A 12083-nucleotide genomic window follows, 5' to 3' on the forward strand; every position below is an offset into this window, starting at 1 on the left:
CACGAGCAGGACAAGACCAATCGAGCTGAAGGAAATGATACTGTAACTGCACTGCTCCTGATTGGTCAAAGGACACCACGTGTGTTGTGTGGGTGGTGTGATGCTCGAGGATTCCAGCAAACAGGATTGGACCAATCATGTTCGTCATGTACCGCATGCCGCATCGCCAATCCTCGGCAGCACGTGATACCATTGGACCAATCAGGTTCGGCGATGTACATCATGCTGCATCGCCAATCCTCGGCGGCACGTGATACCAACCAATCACGTTCGGCGATGTACCTCGTGCTGCATTCTGACAAAAGCTCTGGATCAGAGCGAGCTTTGATTGGTCAAAGTGGTGGAGAGGTGGCGATAACCTCTGACGGATGGAAATGACCAAGGAGGAAAGGAGATGCGTCGTTTTGATTGGTTGAAACGTGGAGGAACGGAAGGAATTCTTCTCCTCGGATCCATTTGCAACACACAGGTATCTGTTTCAGAACCTGAATCACTTCACTGCGTCATTAATAATAATATTTTTCTCCTTATTTTAATTTGTACGATTTTCTTTTTTTGATCAACGATAAAAAGCTTTAGTGACGGATTTCGACATTTTCTTCATCCGCGAGTCTTCATCGATATTTGTGAAAATTTAATTTCTGTGGTCATGTGATCTCACTGTGAACGGCTGTCCTGGTTTTTCATCATTCTTGTGCGGCCTCCTGGTTTTACATCATTCTTTTGCGGCCTCCTGGTTTTACATCATTCTTGTGCGGCCTCCTGGTTTTACATCGTTCTTTAGCGGCCTCCTGGTTTTACATCATTCTTTTGCGGCCCCCTGGTTTTACATCATTCTTGTGCGGCCCCCTGGTTTTACATCATTCTTGTGCGGCCTCCTGGTTTTACATCATTCTTTTGCGGCCTCCTGGTTTTACATCATTCTTTTGCGGCCTCCTGGTTTTACATCATTCTTTTGCGGCCCCTGGTTTTACATCGTTCTTGTGCGGCCTCCTGGTTTTACATCATTCTTTTGCGGCCTCCTGGTTTTACATCATTCTTTTGCGGCCCCCTGGTTTTACATCATTCTTTTGCGACCCCCTGCCATGCTGTGTCGAGCAATTTCATTCCTTGTGTTATTTATATATATATATATATATATATATATATATATATATATATATATATATATATATTTTATCACAATAATAACAAGATTTTTACATTTCAAATATTAAGTATGCTTTTTAATTGTTTTTCAACTGAAAAAGCATGAATTGAATATTTTAACATTAGTGTGCTCATTTGCTTCACCACACATGCTGTATTGAAGGATTTCACTTGTTTGAATTAAATTTATTTTAATCCCATTCTAAATTTAATTGAATAATAATAAATGCCGTGGGTCAGGGTCAAGTGCCCATTCAAAGCGGGGTTGCATCAAAGTGGGATGTCTTGGTGCCCAGTCATCCCTGCCAGCAGTTATAAAGTGGAAGTTCTAGTTATGTCTCATTAATTTCGTAACACACCAGTACACAAACACCACACAAAATACATCACACTAAATAAGTCCTGGTGAGGGTCTGCAATCTCTGATTGTTCTTTTTCTTATTGAACTTGTGACTATTCACCACACTCAAGGTGAACAACTTATGGGACACCACTCAGACTGGATGAAGTCACCAACCTTTAGCGGTGAGTAGAAGTCGATAACTCGATTTTCTTCAAATATTTCGAGTAAAACAACTCCAACCCATCATTTTGACAGGCTTTTGTACCAGTTCACGAATTGCCATCCATCCATCAGAACCATACTAACCATGTTTATCCACAGTGTTGGTGCTGCCGAAGCAGTCTCTTGGGCTGTTGGGCACAATTCTGCACAGGTCGCCACTCAGACACAGGATACTCAAATGGCTCAATCATCCCAGCAATCTGGTACTCATTTCACCGACCTCAGAAAGATGGCAGGCCGAGTCAACCTCACCTGCTGTTGATGGAGTGGCAAGCAGGGCTCAAACTCAGGACCCTAAGATCCCAAGCCAGCCATGCTAACCACTAAGCCAACACCAGGTTTCATGAATTACCCTGCCTGTGAAACACCTGGATGACAGTTTATAGCTGGGTCAAGAGTCTAACCCAGGCTCGGCAGCTTAGAGGTTAGTGTGAGTGTGCATACCTCAAGGCCTATCCTGTCAGACAACGAAAGAACTAATACAGGAAGATGGGATGGCTAGTTTAATGTCTATCCGAGGGACGGCACACACATTGATAAACTATCCTGCCTGTGAAACAACAGCATGACAGTTTATAGCTGGGTCAGGATTCAAACCCAGGCTAGACAGCTTCGAGATAAGTGTGTATACCTTTAGTCTCGTCAAGGCCATCCTGACAGCCCTTACCACATGGTAGTTGGGACAAAATAAAATCCATCCATCCATCCATTAGGACGATACTCTGTGCAGAGCGTTGGTGCTGCCCAAGCAGTCTCCTGGGCTGTTGGGCACAATCCTGGATGGGTCACCACTCCGACACAGGATGCCAGTAATCTGGCACTCATTTTGCCAACCTCGGAAGGATGACAGGCAGAGTCAATCCCACCTAGTATTAATTCAACAGTCGAGTGGGATTTGAACTCAGGATCCGAGGATCCCAAGTCCACCACCCTATCCATGAAGCCAACACCAGGCATAAAATAAAATTAATAGTCCCAAGCAGGACAGACGCCCATCTCCTGATGGAGGGCAGTCATAGTTGGGGTTCATTACGTGATAAATTTGATTTTCAGTTTGATTCAATGGAAAGTTGTGGACTCGTGAGGGCTGAAAGGGACTCATGAGGGATCATATATACCCTATTTAAAGGCCAAAAGGGTATATATGATCTAAAGGGTACATTCCAAGAGTAGTTACGTTCTCAACAGTCTAAGGGGTCTACAGGGTCAAAAAGATCTAAAGAGTTTCTAGGGTGGAAGGGTCAAACGAGTTGAAAGGGTCTTAAAAGGTCTAAATGGGTCTAAAGAGTCTAAATAGTCTTAAGGTCAAAATGGTATACAGATGTAAGGGGTCTATCAGGTCCATAGGGGTTTAAATGGTCATAAGGAGTCCAATGGTCTAAGGTGTCAAAAGATCTCGAGGGTACATTTCAAAAGTAGTTCAGGTCTAAAAGGGTCTAAATTATGTAAATTATAAAGGCATCTCACGGGTCTTAAATGGTCTTACAAGGTCAACGGTTTTAAATGATCTCAAAGTCTATGGGGTCTAAAGTGGTCTAAGAGGTCTAAAGGGTGTAAAGGAATAAAGTGTTGAAAGAGTTTAAAAGGGTCTTGAGGGTCTGTTTGTCAAAAGGGTCTGCAGGGGTCTATAGGGGTTTGAAGGGCCGTAAGTGGTCTCAACCAACAGCCCAACTTTACTTTGTCGGAGACGAGCTAAAAATTAAAACAAAACTTCCTTATTTCTTAAAATACCGCACACAGTTTCGTCGAAAAATGGAAACGGTGGTGAGAGACTAACTGATGACATTTTTCTTAAAATTGGATTCTTAATAATTGTGAGGTTAAGTTGGTGTGAGTGTTAAACTTTTGTTTGTCATGTTAAAATGTGTTTCATTTATCACTCATTTTGGGGACTCGTGGTTAGTGTCATGTAAAAACTTGATGTGACGGTCGGTCGATCTGGCGATAACATCACGGGCACCATTTTTGCAGGGTTCCTGTGCCTCAAAATTTGTCACGACACCACAGGTCACACTGATAATTCGATGACACACCACAGTGTTTGAATGGGTTCCCTTGAGATTTTATAGCGACTGCATATCTGTATGCAGGAGGTGAATGGTGTACACATGAGAAAGATTCATAATTTCTTGCAACATCATGACAAATGAATAACAAGGCATGGTAAGTCCATGGCATTCATTGGCACAACTTAGTGATTGTACAAGAAAATTACAGCAACTTCAGGAGACATGGATTTTACAAAGGATTTCAATAGGACGTTAATAAAAGTAATGTACGAATTAACACAATATATGGAAATTTTAACTTCGGATGTTTCCTAAAATGTGAACTTCAAATAGGGAAACCCAATGAGATGTAATTGGATAGTTATTTCAATTCCAGATACCTTGTGACTAAGAATGCTGATAAAGTGGGATCCCATGCTTCATGCTGAACATTCTAAACACTTGATTCCAACAAAATGTGCATTTTAAATTTTTACCATTTGTTGTACAATAATTCGACTTAACACTTTCATTCCCACCTTAATGTAGGAATAATTTTGGCCTCTGGCTCACGAACCATGAGATCGCCACGGCGCTCCGTATGCCTTGGCCGAGCGAGCTCTGAGCCGTGAAGACACCAAACTTGGACACCTTTTGTTGTCATTTAAAATGTCTCTATTTCTGGCTAATTTGAATTTTTATTCCATACATATATTTTAATGCATAATATACATATTCATGTAATTTTATATGATTATTATTATTTCTTGATACGTATATATTTGTAAGTTTGTTTGATTGTTGTAAACTTGAGAAATATCAGTTTTTGGACTGCCTTGTCTAGTGTTTGAAGTTCTCAATAAACTGAAATGATTGATTTATTGAACCAGCTGCACATACATGGTCAGACCAGATGTTAGACTGGGGGTGGTCAGACTTTGTAATTTGTTCAGGTGTAAGAAGGTGGTAGGACGTTAAACGACAGAAGGTTGTAATTTGTTCAGGGGGCCAGCAACAACTTGCTAACTCTTCGCTAAAAGACACTGCGTGATCTTTTGTGTTCACTCACGACCAGTACTGGCAGTTTGGGTCCTCGGGTTTAACATCCTCCTGACGTGCGGTGCACACAGTGATGTATCACTCTGCATGGGAAACTCCAGGGTGACCAATTTTCACTGGATCAATATTCGACCCCAGGCGAGACAACTCAAAAGGGATTGCACATCACTCTAAGCTCTATCAGGAAAGACATTTGTTGGCCAATAAACATAAATTAAATTACAGAAGGTGAATATGGGTGAGGAGGGTGGGGTGATGTCAAAGTAAACAAAATGATCAATTATTGAATTTGCAACAAAATCCAATAATGTGATAATGATTATGTCTAATAAAACATGAAAGTTCTAATTATCAGTCACTTTCCATTGATTTTCCCCAAGCCTTCAAACATGACTGTTTGTTTGGAAAACCACTTTGTCCCATAATATAGATAGTTGTTTTTACAAAATGAGGCATTGCATGCTTCAAGAGTATCACCGAATCCACGAAACGATCTCAAATGGAGTTTCTATTTGCCCTGTCATATGCAAATTCACAACCATCAGTGATAATATGATGATTCTAAAGCAACCATTTCATGCTTCTGCAACACAGAAACTCCACAACTGCAAATGAACCATGAAGGAAGACAGGAACTGACGAATTCCTTTGATTAAGTCTGTCGTGAATTTTGGAGAAATTATTTTTCCACATTTGCACAATCTGTAATTAAAATATTTGTCATTGTGGATCTATAAGGACAATCCAGTATGGATCGAAGTGTACACTGCGGTGTGGATCCATTAGGACAATATGTTGTGGATCAACAAGGACGATGCAGTGGAGATATATGACAACAATACGATGTGAATCAAGAAGGACAAGGCAGAATGGATCTACAAGGACAATGTAGTATTGATCATCGGGGATGACATTGCAGTGTGGATCAATGAGGACAATGCAGTGTGGATCAATGAGGACAATGCAGTGTGGATATATGAGGACAATGCAGTGTGGATATATGAGGACAATGCAGTGTGGATATATGAGGACAATGCAGTGTGGATATATGAGGACAACGCAGTGTGGATATATGAGGACAACGCAGTGTGGATGTATGAGGACAACGCAGTGTGGATGTATGAGGACAACGCAGTGTGGATGTATGAGGACAACGCAGTGTGGATGTATGAGGACAACGCAGTGTGGATGTATGAGGACAACGCAGTGTGGATGTATGAGGACAACGCAGTGTGGATATATGAGGACAACGCAGTGTGGATGTATGAGGACAACGCATGTGTATATATGAGGACAACGCAGTGTGGATATATGAGGACAACGCAGTGTGGATATATGAGGACAACGCAGTGTGGATATATGAGGACAACGCAGTGTGGATATATGAGGACAACGCAGTGTGGATATATGAGGACAACGCAGTGTGGATGTATGAGGACAACGCAGTGTGGATGTATGAGGACAACGCAGTGTGGATATATGAGGACAACGCAGTGTGGATATATGAGGACAACGCAGTGTGGATATATGAGGACAACGCAGTGTGGATATATGAGGACAACGCAGTGTGGATGTATGAGGACAACGCCATGCGGATCTACGAGGAAAATGCAGTATGAATTTATGAGGACAATGCAGGGTGGATCTTTGGCTCTGTAGGTATCGATTTTTTTCGATATTGATATACCGGTGGGGTCACACCGGTATATGCATACCAGTATATCGATGTAAATATATATTAAATAAATAAAAATTCTGCAGGTTCTAAAAAATATGCAATAGTCCCTTACATACATATATATATATATATATATATATATATATATATATATATATATATATATATATATATATATATATATATATATATATATATACACACACACACACACAAGACGTACACATCATTGACAGTATTTCTTCCCCATGATGTACAATTATTTTACTTCCAACTTCAACATGTAATAAAATGATTTTGTTTTAATGTGAGATCAGTAATGGAAATCGACACAGGTTGGAATCCATCACTATCGCCTGCAACTATGGTTGTACTACATCACTACAACTATGGTTGTATGACCATCGCAGAATGCTGTACCGGTATGATCATACCGGTATCGCTATAGCGGATCATCGACTCGGCACAGGGTTTCTAAAACACACCTGATTCATGTGAATAACCAATTGGCAATTGCTTTAAAACCAGCCACGAGGGCAAAGAAAAACACGATTGGTTGTATGGAGCTGATTAGCTCAGATACTGAAGGTTAAAATTAAAATCCCACTGTACTTCCTTCCTGGTACGTCTTGACGTTTTTCGATATCAATATACTGGTGGGGTCATACCGGTATATACATGCACTGGGTATGTATATTGAGTTACTTTACTTTACTTTACTCTTGAGTTACTTTTTTGTGAGAAAATAAATTTTCCACCTGTTCCAGGTGGAGCCGAGTCCATCAGAGCTTTTTAAGTGATGCAGTTCATGCACGATATTTAAAAATTGTAAACACCTTTCTTCAATTTGTTCACTCGGTATCACAGCTTGGTATGCCTAACCATTTTTTTTATACCAACTGTTTTTTTCAGTATACCAATATATATATATATATATATATATATATATATATATATATATATATATATATATATATATATATATATATATTGTTGTGGTTGACGAAATTCACAAACCACCATTCAGGTCCCTTAGGTGAGATATCTCGGTAAGTATATGTGTAGTTAGGCCCAAACCCGTTGTCTAGAGGGAATAAATGTCATTCACTCGGGCTGCGACTCTTCAGGATAGCCGTTTTTCTTTTACTATCTTTATTTTGGACCAGCCGCCATTATTACCACCACCAACCACGTCTCAACAGCCATCACACAACAACCACCAACCACAACGCCGCTTCACAACAACAACCACCAACCACAACGCCGCTTCACAACAACAACCACCAACCACAACGCCGCTTCACAACAACAACCAACCACAACGCCGCTTCACCACAACCGCCACGACCTTTACCGTCACAACTCGCCACCATCACATCCACACCATCTCGCGCCACTCGTGGGCACCGATACTGGACTCGTGCAGGGCGCGCACCGAGCAGCGTATTCAAAAACATCACGGACTTTCCGCAGAAAACGGATCAAAAACGACTCACGCCCACTTTTGTTCCGTCCAATCGGAGAGCGTGGGCGATTTGGCCCCTCCTCCAGGGCGTTGGAGTGAGGTCGCTATATGCAAATTCATGGATCAAAAAGCATTCACGCCCACTTTTCCTCGGTCCAATGGGGAGCCAGTTAGAGAGGTGAAGGGTCGGAGGCAAAGGGTCAAAGGTGAAGGAGCGAAGCCACGGGGCTTATATAAACGGCTGCGTTCGTCAGTCAAGGCAGTTCAGTGGGCAGTTGTGCGGAGTTCAAGAGAGTCGTCGGTGGAGCTGGAAAGAAGTGGGAGAAGTCAAGAGTGAAGAGTTGGGACGAGCCAAGAGAGGAGACGGAGAGGGCGAGTAGACGGAGCTGTGGAGAGGTGGCGGCGGCGAAGGCGGACGAGGGGGTGCTCGCGTCGGTGCCGGGAGCTGCAGAGGGAGAGGCCAGCAACGCGACCGAGGTCGAGGAGGAGACGCTCGCCGCGGGACCCGAGACAGGGTGATATCCTCCTTCCCCCGAGCATCAGCAACCCCCTCCTGTTTCCCCCCGCGCTGAGATAGTGCGACAAAGGGGGCCCTTTCCCACCCCCTACCAGACACTGTCCGCGAGGCCCGCGGAGTTGAGGCACCACCGCCACTTCGCGTCTCATCATCAGACGGGTAGGCCCGACCCGGTCTCGGCCCCAGGCCCGCCTCATCCTTGAGGGTGGTTCTTTTTCTTTTGCTTTGGGAATATGTGTTGTCGGCGCCGTCTGTGAAGTAAAATTGTATAAGTGTTGCCGTGTGCCCGGTAGTCGGTTAGATCTGCATTGTTGCATTTGCTTTTTGTGTAATATTGTGTTTCTTCTTCTATTACATTTGCTTTTGGTGTAATTGTATATGTGTGCTTTCCGTTCATCGCGAAATAAATGTGCTTATTGTTGAACTGTTTTCCCGCTTCGCTTCGTCTTTTCCTCTATTGAATCTCCATCTTGCTTCACGTAAAGGGTTGGTCGTGGGCTAAAACGCCCGATAATTAATCGAACCGTCGAGGCCGACGAATAACACCGCTCGGTTATCCCGATAGTACGGAACGGGTCGCTTAAAGTGGCCCGTGTCCGAAGTCGACCTGCGGCGAGGTGCGATCGCCCGGTCTACCCTCCGTGTGGGTACTTAGGTAGGTCGAATTTGGCGAGCAACCCTATCCCACGCGGGGGCCGATTGGCACGATCGTGGTGAGACCGAAAGGTCCACCCGTGACTAGTTCCCGGCGTTAGTCCGAGAGCGTCACGACTGGATTGTCCGTCCGGTGGGCGACGTGCCGCGATTCGAGTTACGTGGCCGTCCGCACGCCGGCGGGCGCGAATCCGCAACACTGGTGTCAGGTCGTGCGATATAAATTCATCGCCCTCCTCGCGGCACTGGTGTCTGAGAACGGGAAAACGGGCTCTCCTGTCTCTAATTAAATTCACGGGAATCGGTCCAGGGGTGAGAGGAGCGACCCCCGATTCCCTCCAAATTACGAGCGAGCTAAATTAACTCTTTAAGAGAAGCAAGATGGCGTCTCAAGGCGAGCGGGAGCCGGGGGTATTAGAAATGGATGTAGAATGTGTAGAATCCATGGCTCAGGATGAAATCCCCGTGCAGGAAATGTTGGTTGTACAGGAAAACGAACTCGCCCAACTGAACCCAGAGCCCGAAATGGGTGCGGCAGCGGCCGCGGTGTATGACACCTCCCCTCCCCCTCTCCACCAAAACCCTTCCCCAACCCCTGCCGAAACGGCTCACCCAAGCGCACCCGACATGGCCCAGCTAATCACTATGCTGGCAAAGATGAATGCGGATGCGCAACAAATGAATGCGGAAATGACAGCGAAGATAAAAGATGGATGCGAATACACAGACGATGGATACAAACGCAAAGCAAATGAGGGAAGAAATGAAAGAGCTCCGGGGTGAGACGCAGAACATGGGCCGATGCATGAAGGCCGTTAGCAGGGAGCTAAAAATGGCGACTCCACGTGTAGGAGCGAATGAGCTGGGAGGGGGTGCAACGGTGACCGAAAGGGAAAAATTAAATGGGGGAGAAATTAAATGGGGAGGTGACCGAAAGGGAAAAATTAAATGAAAAATTAAATTAAAAAATTAATTAAAATTAATTTAAAAAATTAAAATTAAATTAGAATTTAATTAAATTTTTTAAAAAATTAAAAATTAAATTTTGACCGGCAAAAAGGGCAGGATCGTGAGGACTGAGGAGTTTGTGAGTTACTTTTTGGAAGTTAAAGGGCGAGGGACAAGTGATGAATGGGTAGCTGGAGTTAAAGAAGGGTAAAAAGATGGATTGACAGGCTCGGAGGGATTAAAAAGGGATTGAAACACGAATCTTAGTGCCATTTCCTTCCCTCATCCCTCCAAACAAAGGGAGGGAACTGGAAGTCTATTTTACCTTCAGATTGAAGATGTATCTTATTCTGGCAATGGGAACCAGTTCATTGTTCATACCGGTATTGCTTTCATACACGTATCGCTAAGCCTGGTGTTGGCTTAGCGGTTCGGGTGGCTGACTTGGGATCCGAGGGTCCCGAGTTTGAGGCTCGTTGGCTGCTGATTTAAAACCAGGTGGGGTTGACTCAGCCTGTCATCCTTCCGAGGTCGGCAAAATGAGTACCAGTGTATTGGTAATAGGGACACTGTATCAGCGGCATAGCCGCGTCCCTAACCAATGATGCAAACAGCAGCCATTAGGCTGCACTCGAAAGAGAGAGACCGGTATCGCTTCCTTACCGGGATCGCTTCCACACTGGGATCGCTTTCACACCGGCATTCCTTTCACGCCGGGATCGCCTCCACGCCGGGATCGCCTCCACGCCGGGATCGCCTCCACGCCGGGATCGCCTCCACGCCGGGATCGCCTCCACGCCGGGATCGCCTCCACGCCGGGATCGCCTCCACGCCGGGATCGCCTCCACGCCGGGATCGCTTCCACGCCGGGATCGCTTCCACGCCGGGATCGCTTCCACGCCGGGATCGCTTCCACGCCGGGATCGCTTCCACGCCGGGATCGCTTCCACGCCGGGATCGCTTCCACGCCGGGATCGCTTCCACGCCGGGATAGCTTTCACGCCGGGATCGCCTCCATGCCGGGATCGCCTCCATGCCGGGATCGCCTCCATGCCGGGATCGCCTCCATGCCGGGATCGCCTCCATGCCGGGATCGCCTCCATGCCGGGATCGCCTCCATGCCGGGATCGCCTCCATGCCGGGATCGCCTCCATGCCGGGATCGCCTCCATGCCGGGATCGCTTCCATACCGGGATCGCTTCCATACCGGGATCGCTTCCACACCGGGATAGCTTTCATGCCGGGATCGCTTCCCCACCGGTATTGCTATCTGAATCCATATTCAGAGCATATACAGAGACCAGGGAAATGATACCCAAGGAGTTACAAATCCTCAGTCTCATAATATACTCGTTGAACAGTGTTACCTCAATTATCATGGGTGTCAGCTTATCGGACACAGCTACAGCAACCCCTTGGGCATGGTAAGGCCGAAGTCACATTTGCCACGGCGGCCGTGGGGTCTCCATAATCTACGGCCACTAGCAATTATACGGCGGCCACAGTATTTCCACGGTCACACAATATAGCAGTCACATATGTTTTTGTTTTTCGGGGAGCCGCACGGTGTATTTAGAAATTGTGGAGACCGAAAAGGTGGGGGTTCCGTACGGTCTTTGATTTGATGTCGCACGGTGACCTTAAGGGGGCCCTGCGGCGGCCATAGAATTTTCAAGGTAGCCTCAAGGTGCCCGCAGGGGGACCCTAAGGCGAACGTGCGGCCAGACGGACAGTACGAGTGGGTTCATGTTCTTTATTTATTTATTTTTTACCAGTTTTTTTTTTTTCAGCTTGTCGAATTGCTACGGCGAACGTAAAAAATGAAAAAAGTTATAACTCCGCGCAATAATTCCACGGCGACCCCTACGGCCTGTAAAAGATCGCCAAACGGCGTAGGGCCACCCTGAGGCCACCGCAGAAACTCTGCGGCCGCCGCACGTTTCTGTCAATTCAGAGGGCGTGCGGCCGCCGTATCCTCGCTGTAGAGCAAATGTGACTTAGGCCTAACATCAGAGTGACCAGATCAGTAGTAGGTGTAAGCACCCGACATGATCTCGCCA

General features: G+C 45.5%; 1 long non-coding RNA gene across 1 annotated transcript; it reads left to right on the plus strand.

Annotated features, from left to right (window-relative positions):
* Nucleotides 1–263: 263 nt before the first annotated feature.
* On the plus strand, nt 264–5001 carry LOC147028904 (uncharacterized). Its single transcript, XR_015056957.1, has 3 exons — nt 264–469; nt 3805–3877; nt 4252–5001. It is a non-coding gene; the product is annotated as an uncharacterized LOC147028904 (long non-coding RNA).
* The last annotated feature ends 7082 nt before the right edge of the window (nt 5002–12083 follow it).

The sequence above is a fragment of the Eptatretus burgeri genome, chromosome 4, assembly GCF_056783735.1.
Source record: "Eptatretus burgeri isolate ZD-2024b chromosome 4, Ebu_testis_v1, whole genome shotgun sequence".
NCBI classification, from domain to species: domain Eukaryota; kingdom Metazoa; phylum Chordata; class Myxini; order Myxiniformes; family Myxinidae; genus Eptatretus; species Eptatretus burgeri.